The sequence below is a fragment of the Anolis carolinensis genome, chromosome 6 (assembly GCF_035594765.1).
Source record: "Anolis carolinensis isolate JA03-04 chromosome 6, rAnoCar3.1.pri, whole genome shotgun sequence".
Classification (NCBI taxonomy): domain Eukaryota; kingdom Metazoa; phylum Chordata; class Lepidosauria; order Squamata; family Dactyloidae; genus Anolis; species Anolis carolinensis.
Window position 1 is genome coordinate 37,376,015 of NC_085846.1, and position 15,341 is coordinate 37,391,355.

The 15,341-nt window shown below is 41.7% G+C and overlaps 1 long non-coding RNA gene across 1 annotated transcript; it reads left to right on the forward strand.

Annotated features, from left to right (window-relative positions):
- The first annotated feature begins 2,670 nt into the window (after nt 1–2,670).
- On the forward strand, nt 2,671–12,953 carry LOC107983001 (uncharacterized). Its single transcript, XR_001730452.2, has 3 exons — nt 2,671–3,236; nt 7,207–7,256; nt 12,385–12,953. It is a non-coding gene; the product is annotated as an uncharacterized LOC107983001 (long non-coding RNA).
- Nucleotides 12,954–15,341: the final 2,388 nt, after the last annotated feature.

The window sequence follows — 15,341 nt, forward strand, 5'->3', positions numbered from 1 at the left end:
AAGTGAGGACTGTATGCTATTATATGGGATACTCTGAGGGGGGAGCAATGACTCCAAAGCACCACAGCCTCCAACTCTTTTTTGGTCTGTGGCAACAGTTCCAAACACACTTATGAGAAGCTTTTCTCAACCACTAATTTCCACGACAGGAAGGTCACACTCTCTCATCTTCAGAGGAAGGCTATGGCAAACCTCTTCTGAGTAAATCTTGCCAAGAAAAACCTCTGCATCAAGGCTGCTATTGATGAAACGTGGCAACAAAAACAAACCCCATGTCACAGCTGTCATCTGTGCTTCCACTGAATTAGGCCGTTCATGCAGCAGGAAGGTTAAGTACAGCATATAGAAGATGCCAGTCACAGGGGAATGCAAAATGTCAGGAGAAAATGCTGCTAGAACATGGCCATACAGCCCAGAAACCACAAAACACTCCAAATTTAGAGTTTATAAGAAAAGAAAAGCAAATGGGTGTGTATGAAGAGGCTAATACTTGCTGGGGCCATTTGTCCACTAAGTCTGCTCCCGAATGTTGTCATTTTTGGGGTTCATGGGGCAAAGGTCTCTCTTACACAATCTAGTGCAAGCTTCAGGAACGCTTGTGATCTTTTAGCCAGCAGTGCCACCGGACACTAAGATTTGGAACAAACCTTGTACTTTTAGAATCTCTGCTCCTTTTCTCTCTGTGTTACACCATTTTAAGAAAATGTGTACCATCTGTTCCCCACTGCACACATCTGCCACAACGTTGATCGCCCTGTTCTAATTTTTATTCCACTACGATTATGGCGGCATCTCCTGACACATCTCACCACCCACCCTTTTTTTAGAGGGAAGATGCATTCTAGGCCTGGAGGAGTTTTCTTCCCAAAAAGCCATTACTGTGGATCTCTTAGGCCCCATGTACACTGCTTGAAACTTCATTATATAGGTTGCTGTGTTTTCCAGGCTGAACGGCCATGTTCCAGAAGCATTTTCTCCTGACGTTTCACCCACATCTATGGCAGGCATCCTCATAGATTGTGAGGTTTGTTGGAAACTAGGCAAGTGGGGTTTATGTATCTGTTGAATGGCCAGGGTGGGGGAAAGAACTTTTGTCTGTTTGAGGCAAGTGTGAATGTGGCAATTGGCCAACCTGATTAGCATTTCATAGAATCACAGAGTTAGAAGAGACCTCGTGGGCCATCCAGTCCAACCCCCTGCCAAGATGCAGGAAATCGCATGTAATGGCCTTGCAGCTTCAAAACCTAGCTGCTTTGTGCCTGAGGGAATCCTTTGTTGGGAGGTGTTAGCTGGTCCTGATTGTTTCTTGTCTGGAATTCCCGTTTTCTGAATGTTGTTCTTTATTTACTGTCCTAATTTTAGAGTATCCAGATTTTGTTCATTTTCATGGTTTCCTCCTTTCTGTTGAAATTGTCCACATGCTTGTGGATTTCAATGGCTTTTCTGTGTAGTTTGCAAAGCCATTCAATGAATCATAGAATAGTAGAGTTGGAAGAGACCTCATGGACCATCCAGTCCAACCCCCTGCCAAGAAGCAGGAAATCGCATTCAAACCACTCCTGACAGATGGCCATCCTGCCTCTGCTTAAAAGCCTCCAAAGAAGGAGCCTCCTTCTTTGCTTCAATGCTAAGAAAGGTGGCCAATTGCAACATTTACACTTGCCTCCAACAGGCAAGAGTTCTTTCTCCCACCCTGGCCATTCCACAGATAAATAAACCCCACTTGCCTAGTTTCCAACACACCTCACAATCTCTGAGGGTGCCTACCATAGATTTGGGTGAAACGTCAAGAGAGAATGCTTCTGGAATATGGCCATGCAGCCCAGAAAACTCACAGCAACCCAGTGATTCTGGCCATGAAAGCCTTTGACAATGCATTATATGGTCAGTGTAGACTCATATAACGTGTAATAGTTTCAAAATGCATTATTCAGCAATATAGACAGGGCCTTGCTTTCTTATATGCCTAAAGCAAATATGTAGGCTTATACGGGGGAAATTCCAGCGCACGTGTCCCTAAATCACTTCATTGCTTTGTATTCACCTCTGGCCAGCCATGACTGACTTCCCTTCAATTCCTTACCTTTGTGTTATTTTTCCATGGCCTAAAAATACTACTTTTCCACGACCTGACCCTACTCTTCCTCCATGAAACAATGAGACACTATGATTGATTGACTGAATTAATATCCCACCTGTCTCCTGAAAGGCATCCTGTCTTCCTTTTAACTCCTTTCTTCCTTCAAAGGCCATAACAGATTGATCAAGTCGATTAGACCATGGCTCATAGATGTGTTGTCTAGAAAGACTTGGACCTGATTTCAACCCCTTCCTCTGAGAGGCTTCAACTCTGCATGTCTGCCTGCCAGCGAAGCTTTAAAAGCAAAAGGACGGGACAAGGCTTGATGGAGAATTTATTCTTCTTTCTTTCAAATCTTGGGAAAAAAGAGAAAGTAAACACTCCTCTTTCCTAATTCTCTACAGCGCTTAATTATTGGCAGGCACCCACTCGCTCAGCGCGCCCAAAATGGCGGGCAATTTTCCTCTCTTCTTCTCTCCGCACCCTGTTCCCAGCATGCAATTCCCTGCCAGCTCGGGTTGGGACAATGCATGCCGGGAAACGTAGTTTCCCCACTGTGTTAGCCATTTTGAGCGTGACGCCGATGCACTGATGGAAACTACGCTTTCCGACATGCATTGCGCCAACCCAAGTTGAGGGCAATCAAGCCGCCCTACCTTGCCTCAGATAGAGACTGTGAAGGCTTGTCTGCAATCAAAGACATAAACTCCACAAAATAAGGGAGAAGTGACCCTCTGTTGTTAAAACACACCGAACACTGAGTAAAAATGTGATATTAATGCAGTTTTATGGGCTGGGGCACACAAGCAAATGACTGAAACAGGTGAGAACCAACTTAGGCCCCTTGCAGACAGCTGAATAAAACCCCACATCTGCTTTGAACTGGGATATATGGCAATGTGGATTCAGATAACCCAGTTCATATTGTGGCGTTTTCTGCCTTGATATTCTGATTATATGGCTGTGTGGAAGGATGTGGGTGAACTACAACTCCCCCAAATCAAAGTGAATTTTCCCTAAAGACCTCGAGTATTTTTTGCTGGTCATGGGGGCTCGGTGCCAAGTGAATTCCAGGTTCATCATTGGTGGAGTTCAGAGTGCTCATTGATTGCAAGTGAACTATACATCCCAGTACCTACAACTCCTATAAATCATGGTAAGTTCCGTTGCTGATCAATTCCTCTGTTTGCTGTGTGCCATAGAAAAGAATAGGAAAGGGTTATGGGAGAGGCAGCGAGCGGGGTCATGCAAATTCCACACCAATTGAGAGAGTAAGAAACATTGGAATGTCTGTGGTGGAGGAAACACATAAAATCTAGGATGAAATTGTCCCCACATGAAAGCCTTCACTTGGGTGGTGGGCAGTGTGGTGTTTGTGGAGGACATTAGCAGGGCTCTTGGACGTGTTCACCGTGCTCGCTATAACCTGAAATGTCATTGGAGGGAGAGCCTTGGTGTCTCCTGCGTAGTGGGAGCTACAGTAGAATCTCACATTCGCTTATCCAACATTCTGGATTATCCATCACAGTCTGCCTCCCGTTTGGATCCACAGCAGTTTCTCTAGGCAGCATGGACTGAACTTTTTACGGATTAAATTTCCGACAATGTTACTGTAAGTTTATTTTATGCAATTCTATCTTTATTTGTAGTCAGTTTGTTAGTAGCCAATGTTTTCGTAGTCAATGTTTTCAATAATTTCGATGTTTTGCTTCTAAATTCGTAAATATAGTCGTTACTCCAAAATGTTACTGTGCATGGAACTGCTTTTTCTCTCCATTTGTTGTAAAAACATGATATTTTGGTGCTTAATTTGTAAAATCGTAATATAATTTGAGGTTTAATAGGCTTTTCCTTAATCCCTCCTTATTATCCAACATTTTTGCTTATCCAATGTTCTGCCGGCCCGTTTATGTTGGATAAGTGAGATTCTACTGTTTAGCTATTTGTGGAAGTGGGAGCTTGTCTGTGTCAGTGGACACCCCAGCCACATACAGACCTACATATTTTCACTTTTATTACGTGTATAGATAGATAGATAGATAGATAGATAGATAGATAGATAGATAGATAGATAGATGGCATTTGTACCCTGCTGTATAGCTGGAAAGGCTCTCGGGGCACATGACATACACTAGTAAATTTGGAATCGCATGCCCTCACCAAGTCATTCTAGTTCCAGAAATTCCATGGAGTGTCTAAAAAATTCAAATCACAAATGCAACTTCAAATCACAAATGCAAATGAAATACGGTGATGTTAAGGCAAAGTTATTATAAGGTTTTGTGCTATTGCTTTCCTCTAAGGCTGAGAGAGTGTGATTTCTCCGATGTCACTCAATAGCTTTCCATGAATTATATGTCAGTGTAATCCAGTTCAAAACAAAATAATAATCCCTGTCCTAGGATTATAATCTAAAAAGATACAACAGAAAGGGAAAGGAACCCCAAGAAATCTTCAACAGCTCTCATGATTCCAGAGCATTGAGCCATCACAACTAAAGTGGCATTAAGCCGTAGTGTCAATGCACCCAACATCTTCCATCTCTGAAAACAGAAAAGGTTGAGGCCCCTTCTACACTGCCATATAAAATCCAGATTATCTGCTTTGAAGTGAATTATATGGCAGTATAGACTCATATAATCCAATTCAATGCAGATAATATGGATTAATTTTTGCCATCTTGACAGTTCTTGACTGGACTGGTATTGGCTCTGTTTTCCTTGCTTCTGTTAAACTGATAGAAAAAGAGGTAGTTAAAAGAGAACTTGAGGTGTCAGAGATACCTGATGGAAGTACTGCAACTGAGTTACTAATAAGTAATTCAATCCTGACTCCTAATTTCCACTACCATTTATAGTATCTGCTTGTTTTTTCCTGTTACAAATTGCTGTTTGGTAGCTAGGCATTCCCCCTGCTGTGCAAATTTAGAGCTGGAGTGTTCATCCAGTATTATTGTCATTATGAAGAATTGTGAAACAGCCAATGCTTGTAGAAAATTAGATACAGTGAGTGGGTTGGGAGTCCTATGGTACTATAGAAGTACACCAGGTATGGATTTGATAATTGCCTCTCACAAAGCCACACTTAGTTGTTTTTTTTAAAATGAATGACAGGTAGGGCACAAATGTAAGGAGCACTCAACTTGACCATAATGTGCACTTTCAGTGTACTCATTCTGGCTTGGCCTTGCTATCGTCTCCTTTTATTGATTGAGTTACTCTTGTAGATGACACTCTGATGCTCAGTTAGGTCTGATGTGTACCTATTACTGACACCACAGGGTCTAATTTCTGCAAGGTCAGACACCTGGCTGAATGTTTTGGCCTTGACAGAGGAAAGGGAGTAATCTTGTCTGGTCCTTTTTCAAGGTTACATTGGGGGGGGGGGGCTAGTAACTCTTACCTCCTGTTGTAAATCACCTAATATTCCTTTTATTATGTGCAGCACCAGGAAAATACTGAACCTTCAGTTGTAAGCCAGATGCCAGCCTTTAATCTAAGATGCATAATAGAAATCTCAACCATTAGATTCAGAATCAAAGCTACCACAACTAGTAGAGGGCAGATCAGAGAAGCTGTCCCGAGAGCAGAGGATAGACCTTTATAATGTGTTTACATGGCAACTCCCATCAACAGTAGGGAATAAATAAGGGAGCATAGTTCAGGTCCCTTCTACACTGCCTTATATTCCAGGATGTGATCACAGATTATGTGGCAGTGGAGACTCATATAATACAGTTCAAAACAGATAATCTAGGATGATATCCTGGGATACAGAGCAGTGTAGATCCAGCCTTAGACATATCTGAGGGCCCTTCCAGACAGGCCCTGTATCCCAAGATCCGAACCCAGTTTTTCTGCTTTAAACTGGTTATATGTGTCTGCACTGCCAGATAATAATAATATTATAATAATAACTTTATTTTTGTACCCTGCCTCTATCTTCCCGAAGGGGAAGATCCTGGGATATAGGGCCTGTCTGGAAGGGCCCTGCGAGACTTGAGTTAACTGATCATGTCCTAAAGCAGTGTTTCCCAAACTCTGCCCTTTGAGATGCTTTGGACTTCAGCTCCCAGAATTCCTAGTCATTGGCCAAGGCAACTGAAGCTTTTGGAAGTTGAAGTCCAAAACACCTGGAAGACCAAAGTTTGAAAATCATTGCTCTGGATCTTTGAGCTCCAAGGAGCTGAATGCCTGGTAAATCACGGCTCCATAGCACCAGCTACAATTGTTTTGACTTAAACAAGCCTTTCTCCCAGCTTACCCAACAACTGAGCATTCAGAAGACTTTCCTGAAAGGTCATACAGATCCTATCCACTTTGCCAAAATAAATGTCAGAAAAAATATGCAAACTACTTGAGAGGATTTTGGCATACAACTCCTCTTTGGCATTCATTCTGATCTTCTAGAGTACACCGAAATCCAGCTCTAGTTTTAGAACTGGAGGATCTAATATAGTGGTAAGCCACCTAGCTCCCTCTCAATGTTTTGGGAATGTTTTGAATCATTAATCTCAATGTTAATGTATTATATATATATTTTAAAATACCTATGATTTTAATGATTTAATGCTTTGTATTCTTGGTCTGTGACTGTTACAATACAGTTCATTCATTCATTCAACATTTTGGGGTACAGCTTCCATAAACTTCAGTCCCTTCATAATGGTTTGAATTGATAAGAGCCCTAAAGAAGTGCAGGGTGCAGGGCGGCTTATCACTATATTATGTAGGTTATCCAGTTCTTAGCAATCTTCATAGTTAACTTGAAAGCACAGTTACTTGACAGTGTTCAAGTAAATGTTCACAACATGGGCTTGGAAGAAACAGGCATTGCTAAAACTGATCTGAATCAGGATCTGAATCAGATAGAGCTGGCCCCAATAGCCATTCTTTTATGTAAGTTATCACGATAACAACAGCCAGGTTTGGAGATCAATTTAGGCCAAGAGTGGGAATTTTGTGCCTTCTCTAATAATGTTAGATTACAACTCCCAGCATTTCTCAGCATTGGCTACTACCGTAGATATAAATTGTCATCCAACATGTGGAGGGTCATATGATTCCCATCCACCATCTATCACCATAACAATGTTTTAATCTTCTTCCTAAAATCTTTTTGTTTAGGCAGTGTTGCTCAGCAGTAAGTCCAACTACGACTAGCGTCCTATGTCCAGGTAAGTGTATATAGTATTTGCCTACTGTTTATTTTTATATTTCTGTTGTACTGCTTTTTCTTCTGGTGTTTTTATCTTCTTTTAGTAGCTTGTTTTGATTAGGTTCGTTTGTGCTGATTTGTAAGAATATATTAACTGGTATTTGAATTTCGTGTGGGTGGGATGCCTTTGGTCCCAGCTGTTCAAGGGGACTAAGAGATCCAGTTAATTAATTGATACAGATTTGTGAATAAACTTACAGAAGTTACTAGTTTTCAAAAAAGAAAAAAACCCTGCCTGCTGAGATGTGGACAGAGGATTCTTATCCTACCAAGCTAGCACTGAGTTAATACTAAAAAATGAGTTAATATTGGAAAAACCTTCTTAGAAGATCATTCATAGAGGTTCAAAGGCCCAAATGAAATTAAACACACTTCATACATTTTTTGCTCACAGCAGTTGGACTATATCAACTATTAAGAAATCCCCCACCCCAGTGTCTTTGAAGCAGGCCACTCATAGATTAAAGTGTGTGCTGTTTGGTCAGTACTGTATTAGATCTTTCATCTCCATTAGAAATAACAGGCTGTACTAGTCAGCCAGCTTGTCAAAAGGGCTCTGTGTCCAAATAGGATTTCTCAGAAACCTATCAAAATGAAACAAGGAAAAGCCAAACATTCTCAATGATAGGGCAGCCTGGTGCTTTCCAGCTGTGCTGAATGACAACTCCCATCATCCCCAGCAAGCATGAGGTCAAGAAGGCTGCCTTAGGGGCCAAATTACACTTGATCTGATCATGCTGGCTAGCAGAGTCTAGGAGTTATATTCTTGCCCTGAAAGCTTTCCCTAATTGTTAACAGAACAAATTGTCCAGATGGTGAGGCTGGAATAAGGAACACTCCCTTGGGAATTTTTAAGGAGCTGTATCTGAACTTCTCCCATCATATTGTTCTTGAGCTTTAATGGCTCCCAAAGATGTTAGCAGTTCAAAACTGATACCTGTCTATTTCTCCCTCTGCAGAACTAGAGGGAAAAGAGTCTTAACCCATTCCCCATTACCATTTCTCTGCTAAATTTATTTATTGTTTCAGAAGCAAACCGAGGGTACAGTTGTAATGTATTTAAAAACACAAACAGAGTTTAAAAACTTGGCATTATACTAAATGTCCTTTGACCAGTAGCTGGCCACTTGGAGTACCTCTGGTGTTGCTGTAAGAAGGTCCTCCATTGTGCATGTGGCAGGGCTCAGACTGCATTGTAATAAGTGGTCTGTGGTTTGCTCTTCTCTACACTCGCATGTCATGGACTCCACTTTGTGGCCTCATTTCTTGAGGTTGGCTCTGCATTTCATGGTGCCAGAGCGCAGACTATTCAGCACCTTTCAAGTCGGCCAGTCTTTCGTGTTCCCAGGAGGGAGTCTCTCATTCATTATCAACCATGGATTGAGGTTCCGGTTTTTAGCCTGCCACTTTTAGATTGTCGCTTGCTGAGGTGTTCCTGCAAGTATCTCGATCTTAGGAAACTATTTCTTGATTTAAGGTGTTGGCATGCTGGCTGATATCTGAACAGGGGATGGGCCGGAGATGTCACTGCCTTGATCCTTTCATTATTGGTTGCTACTTCCCAACTGATGTCAGGTGGTGCAATACCGGCTAAACTGTGTAATTTATCCAGTGGTGTGGGGCATAGACATCCTGTGATAATGTGATATGTCTCATTAAGAGCCACATCCACTGTTTTAACGTGGTGAGATGTGTTCCACACTGGGCATGCATTCTCAGCAGCAAAGCAGCAAAGCACAGGAGCAGGTGTCTTCACTGTATCTGGTTGTGATCTCTAGGTTGTGCCAGTCAGCTTTCGCAGGATATTGTTTCTAGCAACCACTTTTTGCTTGATATTCATCAGTGCTTCTTGAAGGTCAGAGCACGATGCAGGATGCCTCCCAAGTATTTTGGTGTCCTGCAATGCTCCAGTGGGATTCCTTCCCAGGTAATCCTCAGAGTTCAAGATTCTTGTCTGTTCTTAAGGTGAAAAGCACATTTCAACTTAAGATGGATTAGGAATCAACTGGTTTCCCCTGTAATAGGCAGTAAGAGCACCCAAAGCTTCGGAGAGCTTCAACAATTTCAAAGCTCCCTGCTTGGGCGTTGATGGCACGATTGTCAGCATAGATGAAACTCTCAGTTCCTTCTGGCAGTGGCTGATCATTTGTGTAAATGTTAAATAATAATGGAGCAAGCATGCTCCTCTAAGGCAGGCCATTCTTCTGTTTTTGCCATCTGTTTCTCTGGTCCTGGAATTCAACGAAAAAGCTCCTGTTATGTAGCAGATTTCCTATGAAACGGGTGAGGTGGTAGTCCTTTGTGATATTATAAGTTTTTCTTGGGAAAACTTTTTCTGCTAAAAAGAAATCTAAAGAACAGCTTTCCAAGCTTTTTATATGTGCATCATTTCACAACACAGTAATTCAGCTTTACTAGCAAACCTGAAGAAACTAACCCTGTAACAAACACAACAACAACAACAACATTTTATTTATATTCCACCCTTCTCCCCAAGAGGACTCATTGGATACAGCATATATAAACAGACACAGGCAAACAGTCAATGCCTTGTTAAAATGGCATACAATGAAACACAATACACAGACAAAGGCAAAGGCATCTCCTTTCATTTCAAGCTCTGGGGGCGGTGCTCGTCTCTGTCTCTGGGGGAGGGCTCTTCTCCATTTCCAAGACGAGGAGCCTGCATTGTCCATAGATACTCCTGGTTGTGTGGCCAGCAAGACTGCTTGGAGCATCTTTTTGCTTTTTCCCACCGAAGCACTACCTATTTATCTACTTACATTTGCATGTTTTTAAACTGCTAGGTTAACAGGAGCTAGGGCTAACAGTGGGAGCTCATCCTGTCCTGCAAATTCGAACTGCCAACCTTCATGTCAGCAATTCCGCAGCATAGTTTCGGACTGCCAACCTTCATGTCAGCAGTTCAGCAGCACAAGGATTTAACCCATTGTGCCTTCGCAGCCTTTTATAAGAGATTATCTCCATATAAGAGATATGGACACATGCACAAATGGTAATAACCAAGTGTATGGGGATACAACATATCTCATGAAAACATGCCATGTACATTAAAATATATATGATTTGTAAGATAAAAAATACATTTGCAAGATTTTTATAATTTCTCCTGACACTAACCCGATGAAACACGCTTACATGTTGCAGCTGACACACTAACGTGTCGCAACACAGAGTTTGGAAAGCTCTGCTGAAGAAAATCCAGATGTGTTAGACTACAACTCCCAATACACCTTGCCAGCACAGGTGTGGTGATAAAGAGTTTTGGTCGTTGTAGTCTGACACATCTGGATAACACCAGATTGGAGGCAGTAGCCATAAAGTGTTTTCACTCCAAAAGCCTGGTATCAAAGTAAATCTTTCTAACCTTTTATTTAAATATAACATTTGTAACTTGTTCTACAGTCAGAATGACTCCCAGAATGGCATGTGCAAACAGCGAAATAGCCCCTGCCCTCCGGCTTACAAAAACAACACAACAGAGAAGAAAAGGCAAGTAGACCTAGGAAAGTTTGGGAGGAAAGCACAAGCTTCTAACGTTCTGAAGCATGATTTTAGGAAACCATTTTCTGCATGAGACTTATAGAATTCTGTACTGCAAGAAAGATGACACAGAGAGCAGAGACAGCAATCATGCAAACCTTTAGACTCTGGTAGGTGTAAACTCCCAGTAGTCCTTGGCAAGATAGCCAGTGGTGAGGAATGGTGGAAGTTGCAATCCAGCATCATCTGGAGGATCTCACAATTCCAGTCTCCGGTAAAGGCATTAGAAAAGGGGAGGGAGGGACAAATAAAAGACTGTTTTTCCTTACTCTCTGCTTGTAGGGTAAACTACAACTCCCACTATGGTGAGTTAGTCCTGTCAAATCCATCCAGTACGTTGTGTTAGTCATGGGGGTTCTGTGTGTCAGGTTTGGTCCATGTCCATCATCGGTGGAGATCACAGTTTCTCTGGTTGTTGGTAAACTACCACTCCCAGAAAGGAGGGTCAGTTTCCCCAAACCCTTCCTGTAATCAAATTTCAGCATATCAGGTATGTGTGCCAAGTTTGGTCCAGATCCATCGGTGTTTGGGTTCACAGTGCTCTCTGGATGTAGGTGATAGGTGAACTACAACTCTCTCAAATCAAGATGAATTTTCCCCAAAGACCTCCAGTATTTTTACTGGTCATGGGGGCGTTGTGTGCCAAGTGTGTTCAAATTCTATCTTTGGTGGAGTTCAGAGTGCTCGTTGATTGCAGATGAACTATAAATCTCAGTACCTACAACTTCAAAATGTCTAGATCAATTCTCTTCAACCCCCATCAGTATTCAAATTGGGGCATATCGGGTATGCATGCCAAGTGTGGTACAAATCAGTCATTGTTTGGGTTCATAGTGTGCTCTGGATGTAGATGAACTACAACTCCTATAAAATCCTTCCAAAAACCACCAGTATGTTTTGTTGGTCATGAGGGTTCTTTGCGCCAAGTTAGTTCCAGGTCCATCATTGGTGGAGTCCAGAGTGCTCTTAGAGTGCTCTATAAATCCCACTACCTACAACTCCTATAAATGATGGTGAATTCTCCCCAAACCTCTCTAGTATGTTCAGTTGTTGATAAATTCTGTTTGCTGTGTTCCATAGAAAAGAATAAGAAAGGGTTATGGGAGAAGTATTGAGTGGGGTCATGAAAATTTCTGTGGTGGAGGAAAATCAGAAAATCTAGGATGAAATTGTCCCCTATGAAAGCCTTTACTTGTGTTGTTTGTGGAGGACATTGACAGGCTCTTGTGCATGTTCACAGCACTCGCTATAACCTGCAATGTAATTGGAGGGAGGACCATTGGTGTCTCCTGAGTAGAGGGAGCTAAATCTGTTTGTGGAGGCAGGAGCTTGTCTGTGTAAGTGGATACCCACTTATGTACAGAAGGTTTGGTCTGGTCATATTTGTTTTGCAGCTGGTTTACCCCTCCTCCTTGCAGAGTGAGGAATGATGGGAGTTGTAAATCTGGGGACCCCAACTTTGGGGGGACACCCCAATTGGAGAGAAAACCAGTAGTTAACTAAACCTTTCTCTTTTTAAATAGGAGACAGATTCAACTGGCTGGAACAGCAGACTAGCTGAGATGCTTCATAACACTCCACTAAAAGAAGAAAAGATGTGTTGCAGCCGGAAAAAGCAGATCCTTTAACCAAGATCAGTGACCTGCAAGCAGCATTCATGATGCAGATGTACAGAAGGGTTGGTTTGGAGTCATGTTTGTTTTGCAGCTGGTTTTCCCCACCTCCTTGCCAGCAAAAACTTCCTATACCACATTTCTAAATGTTAGTGTGCCATTTCAAGCCACAAAAGCAGAACCGCTAAGAGGACTGGCAGTACTAGTTGTTTCCTATAAGAGTGTTTGTCAAAGCAGCCTTATTGTGAAAAATTAGGCATGTTTTGGCAGTGGGTGAAGTTTGCACTAGGACTGGGAAATGAAAGTCTTGAGGGGAAAAAACAAAGCAGGAATATGGAAAAGTTATTGAGTGGGTAATGGGACACAACTCCCAGAATATCACAATCTACATAGCCATACCTCAAACATTCAGTGAAATTAGGGGCACAGAACACCCATAAAAGTGAAAAACAGTGAATAAAGAAAAATTTTAATTCGAAGGATCATCTCTCTAGGAATTTGTCTCCTGCCATAATAATAATACACTTTATTTATATTCCGCCCTTCTTCCCTAGGGGACTCAGAGCAGATTACAGCATTTACATACATAGGCAAACATTCAATGCCGTTGCATTTACAAGAGACACGCAAACACAAACAAAGGCAAGGCTTCTACTTTCATTTCTGGCGTCTGGAGGCAGTGCTTATCTCTGGCTCTGGAAGGTGCTTTTCTCCATTTTTTTTCAAGCCGAGAAGCCTGCGTTGTCACCTCTTGTCATGTGGCTGGTAAGATTGCTTGGATTGCTCTTTGTCATTTCCCACTGAAGTGGTACTTACTTATGTACTCACATTTGCATGTTTTCAAACTGCTAGGTTGGCAGGAACTAGGGATGACAGATGGGAGCTCACCCTGTCTCACAGATTCGAACTGCCAACATTTAGGTCAGCTGTTCAGCCAACCTTCAGGTCAGCAGTTCAGCAGCACAAGGATTTAACCCATTGCACCACTGTGGAGTGATTCTGTCATGAATCTTTGGTTGAATTTCATTAGAAGTTCACCATATAATTTCACTGGAAGGCCTAGAACAGAGATTTCCAAACATTTCATGTTGGTGACATACCATTTTTATACATGCATCATTTTGTGGCATATTAATTCAATTTTACTAGCAAACGGGTAGTTAAACCAAACCCTTCTAAGAGATATGGACACACATATAAATTAATAATGAAATCTATGGGGAGACAACAAATTTCATGAAAATCTTTAATTTATATTTTTTAAAATATATGATTTATTACTTATTTCATATAGTCACAGAGGTTTCTCATTATGTTCATGTGACACATCTACACACTACAGACGACACGCTCATGTAAGGATCTTCAAATACTTTAAGCAGAAGGCCAGTTCACGATCCCCGCCTAGACTGTTGTGGGTGGGTGGTCTATAGTTTGGAAAAAAATGAATGAATTCCTGTGCACACTACACATATCTTATCTGTCGTGCAAAAAAAAAAAAAACATAAAAGAATAATACAATATTTAAAATGAAAAACAATTGTAGCCAACATAAACCTACCAGTATTTCAATGGGAAGTGTGGACCTGTTTTTAGCCGATGTGAGAGTCAAGTTAGAATTGTTGTTGTTCTGTGCCTTCAAGTCATTTCGGACTTAAAGCGACCCTAAGTCTAAACTTTAGGACAGGGGCCAGGTAAATGACTTTAAAGGGCTGCATTTTGCTTGCGGGCCTAAGTTTGGGAACCCCTGCACTAATGTGTCACGGCACACAGTTTGAAAATCTCTGATCTGGAGAGTCCAAGAGATGTGTTCTCTCTTGAAATCTCTATGTTCTCCAGAATGATGGAAGAAAGGGGACCATCAAATCACACTGAATAATAATAATAATAATAATAATAATAATAATAATAATAATAATAATAATAATAATAATAGCAACAACTTTATTTGTAGCCTGCCCTATCTTTCTGAGGGGACTCTGCTTTTATCACAAATATATAGCGGAAGGGAGGAAGAGGTAGGATTTAAACCGAGAAGGGTTTTCCCCAATTAGCAGAACTTTGTTCTCTGAACTATTTCTCCCACACAAACTCCCCCTTATGAAAATGAGTCCAGAAGAAAGTTCACTTTTGCACATCCATTGACATGATTTTCTGTTTTCAATCCATGACTTGTGGCAGAAACTGAAAACTGAGTGATTCCATTGAGAAAAATCATTTTTCGGTAATGTTAAATGATTGATTCGGGGCTAAAATTATGTTGTAGTAACCTTTCAAAGCCTGGCACCCTCCCATTGTTTTGGAATGACAGGAACAAATATCCCCCAAAAAAGATTACCATTGGCTCTGCTGCCTGGGAACTACAGAAGTTGCTATCAGAGGCTGTAATCCAGTTAGTGACAGATACATATGGAAGTGTGACTTATGCACAGGTATGTCTGTTTTAGATAGAGAACAATGTGTTTCGATAGCCCTTTGGCAGATGCAAAATGTTCCCTCTCGGATATTTGAAGTCCTGTACTAAAGCTGCTTCTCAGTGAGGAGGGGAGAGAGCAAGGATGCAATTCAGCCGATATAGTTTTTAGGGAAATAGGTAGGAGGGAAGCCTTAGAGCAGTGGTTCTCTACCTGTGGGCCCCCAGATGTTTTGGCCTACAACTCCCAGAAATCCCAGCCAGTTTACCAGCTGTTAGGATTTCTGGGAGTTGAAGGCCAAAACATCTGGGGACCTACAGGTTGAGAACCACTGGCTTAGAGTGCATCTACACTGTAAAATTGCTGCAGTTTGACATCACTTTAACTACAATGGCTCAATGCTGTGGGATCCTGAGGTTGTTTGTTTGATGAGGAATCAGCACTCTTTGGCAG